This window comes from Pseudorasbora parva, chromosome 6 (assembly GCF_024679245.1).
Source record: "Pseudorasbora parva isolate DD20220531a chromosome 6, ASM2467924v1, whole genome shotgun sequence".
Classification (NCBI taxonomy): domain Eukaryota; kingdom Metazoa; phylum Chordata; class Actinopteri; order Cypriniformes; family Gobionidae; genus Pseudorasbora; species Pseudorasbora parva.
The window spans coordinates 51470865-51474752 of record NC_090177.1 but is presented as its reverse complement, the minus strand read 5'-3'; positions in this window follow the sequence as shown (position 1 = coordinate 51474752).

Sequence of the window (3888 nt, the reverse complement as noted above, 5' to 3'; positions counted from 1 at the left end):
CGTGTCTGAGTCTCTTCATTACATTAATACTACAGCTGAACTTCTGTCTGTGTGTTTAATCTTCATATAAACAGTGGTGTGGTGTGTGTGTGTGTAATAAATCCTTAAATACAGCCGTGGCCACAAGTTTTGAGAATGACACAAATATTAATTTTCACAAAGTCGGCTGCTTCAGTGTTTTTGGATATTTTTGTCAGATGGTATTAACTGTTACTGAAGTATAATCACAAGCATTTTACGCACTCTCAGGTTTTCATCAACAATTACATAAAGTTTATGCAAAGAATCAATATTTGCATTGCTGACCCTTCTTTTTCAAGATCTCTGCAATTCACCCTGGCATGCTGTCATTCAACTTCTGGGCCACTGTAACATAAAGGCGAGGGGATGAACCCAAGCGCAGTGTTTATTCATTTAAAGGAAGTGTATGCAAAATTGTGGCCAAAACTGGTACTGCAATCTCTTTGCCAACGACCCCCAAATATTTAGATCTCAATAGCTAGGTTTCCATTAGAGATTTGCCCAAAACTTTTGCAATATTTTCTAAATGTCAGTAAAAATATATTGACAAATGATCTTGTTTTTATTAACTGATGTTATGTGACTACATGTCTGCAAAGTAATTTTTCTTCTCACTATAAAGCCATGTTCTAAAACGTACTTATTTTCTCTTCCCATTTACTTGCTCCTCCATCCTCTGACCTGGAAACAGATCAAAGAAAATCTCAAAGGCCATTTCAATTCTATACTTGCACCACAAGGAGTGGAGGAGTGAGGAAGTGTAATGATACAGAGGCAGAAACTAGAGGTCTTGTTTTAAGCAGGATTAGAACCCCGGTCCCCTGGACACGAGCTGATGTGCTTCCTGAGTGAGCTAACTCAAGGTTGGGGATTTTGAGACCCAAGTCCAGAAGAAAGAACAAAAATATTGAGGAAGCGAGTGGCATAAACTTCAAGTAGCTTTTACTTTGTAGATTGATCAAAAACAAAGTACAAAAAAAAAAAATAGCATCAAAGCTTTCAATGGTCACAAAAAGGAAAACAAAACAAGCACAATGGCTCATAAAAGACTCACGGAATGCACTGGGATACACTGGCAGGTAGGCTCAAGGCTGAACAAAAAAACAATAGGCTTGTTTGAGATGAGCAAAATCTGCGCAGAACCGATCACCGGTGATCAGCGCGAGATGCATGCCGGTTAGAGAAGTGTCCGAGGGCGGCCCGCCTTGCTCTGATGTCATGCTGACGTGTGTCAAAAATCTCTCGCGATGGCGAGGTAGACGGGTCGGATTCTGCAGTCGAGCGTAGCTGCTCTCCACCGACTGCGCCGAGCAAAAGCATGATGGGAAACGACTTGCTGACGACACAGCTTAATGCTCATTGGTTTAAACAACCGTGATGTATTTTTCTTTTTAAATATTTGATTTAAAACTCTGATATCATGTTTTAATGTGTATAAATTATGTGTGAATATTCCCAAACTCTCGGAGGGTGCGATCTCTCTCTGTGGGTTATGTGATTGTTGTCATATTAATAAAAATATATAAAAACATGTGTGTAATTAAAGTAAAAATGCTTGATAAACAGGCCTTTCGAAAGGAAATAAATAACAAAAACTTTGGGTGTCTTGTTCATAATATTTATTTTCATATAAAAGCAACAGAACATAAATTACATCCAGTTTATCAGCAACAGAGCGCACGAGTGTGAATCCGGCGATATCTGCAACTGATCTCGCAGGTGTCTGATCCACTACGAGAAGAGAGAACTGTAATCTCACACACACACACACACACACACACACACCTGATCTCGCAGGTGTCTGATCCACTACGAGAAGAGAGAACTGTACTCACACACACACACACACCTGATCTCGCAGGTGTCTGATCCACTACGAGGAGAGAGAACTGTAATCTCACACACACAAACACACACCTGATCTCGCAGGTGTCTGATCCACTACGAGGAGAGAGAACTGTAATCTCTCACACACACACACACACACCTGATCTCGCAGGTGTCTGATCCACTACGATAAGAGAGAACTGTACTCTCACACACTCTCGATTTACCGGTCAATCTACGTTCCTACTCTCACCTATGGTCATGAGCTGTGGGTCATGACCGAAAGGACAAGATCCCGGATACAGGCGGCTGAAATGAGCTTTCTCCGCAGGGTGGCTGGTCGCTGCCTTAGAGATAGGGTGAGAAGCTTGGTCACTCTGGAGGAGCTAAGAGTAGAGCCGTTGCTCCTTCACATCGAGATGAGCCAGCTGAGGTGGCTCGGGCATCTATTTCGGATGCCTCCTGGACGCCTTCCCAAGGAGGTGTTCCGGGCACGTCCCACTGGGAGGAGGCCCTGGGGAAGACCCAGGACACGCTGGAGGGGCTGGCCTGGGAATGCCTCGGGGTTCCCCCGGAGGAGCTGGAGGAAGTGGCTAAGCGGAAGATAATGGATGGATGGATGGATGATTTTTCAGTTTTGTGCATTATATTTTCACATGCTTTTGAAATGTTGATAATTTTTCATGCGTGACTGCAATACATTTGGCGGGATTCTGATCCCATAAAAATGCTTTCCATTCAGTGACAATTGAGCTGGGGGTAAAAGATGGCGTCCAGAAGTTGCGTTTGCGGGTCAGTTTGTGTGTAAATGTAAATTTTTTACCAACAAATTCCACTTCTGATTTCATTTCTAGCGAGAAATCACTACTATAGTAATTAAATATGTGTTTAGTTATCACCAGAGATCTCTCTATTTACCTGTAGATCATTAAACTGTTACACTGTCTTAGAAGTCTGTCCGAAATTAGTTTTGTGAGGCGTCTTCATGCACAAACACTGCCTGCAGAGTCATTGTCTGATGAGGCAGCGAGGCAACGAGTCAGCTGCCTAGGTTTTCGGACACAGCCGTTGAGTCCCGTGAGCTGGTGCACCGTCAAAACGGGTTCGGGCGAAAACATTGGACCTATATACTGTATACTGTTCTGGCCCAGGATCTAGCCGCAACCATTCCTTGTTCTGCCCCGGGTGGGGCTCCAAAGACTATTCCTCTTATTTTTATACATCAGAAGATAATTTATAAAGTTAAGTTATTTGACAAAGTGTTATTTTTCAATGTTTGTTTATGTGTGTATATGATGTTGTTATATATGCTTATTTTTTGTAATGGCCATTACATTTACATTTATGCATTTAGCAGATACTTATATCCAAAACGACTTACAACTCAGAAGAACAGGAAGCGATCCATCAAGAAGAGGCAAAGAAACACAAAAAGTGCCCCAAATACCAAGATTTGTATACCGATCAGAGTAGCAAAAACCAGAAAAGGGGAGAAGAAAGGAGATATAGAGGAGAAAATAGTTTTTTTTTTAAATGTAACATTAAGTGCTCATGGAAGAGATGAGTTTTTGCCTGTCTTTTGAATTTGCCTGTCTTTTGAATGAAGCATTATTTGTGAATATGTTTTCCTCTTTTTGTGTTAATTGGTGCTGGTTAATTATGCACTGTGCACTTTATTTTTCTTGTCCAGGGGTATTGTCTTTTTAATGTCTGCGGGGTTTGGTCTAAGGTCATACTGTTTGCTGGGTATTGTTGGGGAACATTGTCTGTTTTTGTACTTATGATGTCTGTCCTTTATGTCTTTTTACGTCTGAGAGTTGTACCGAGACAAATTACTATCAACTTGTTGACATGGCAATAAATTATTGAATTGAATTGAGAGGCGTATTCTGGGCTCAGACAACTGAAGGTGGCTCCTGTATCAAGCATCATTGGTGTTGCTTTGTCCTCTACTATCACCTGCATCATTGGTTCTTGATCAGCATTGCTAGATATTATTGGCAGCTGATTCCTCCCCGTAGGATTCTCTGGGCACCTCTA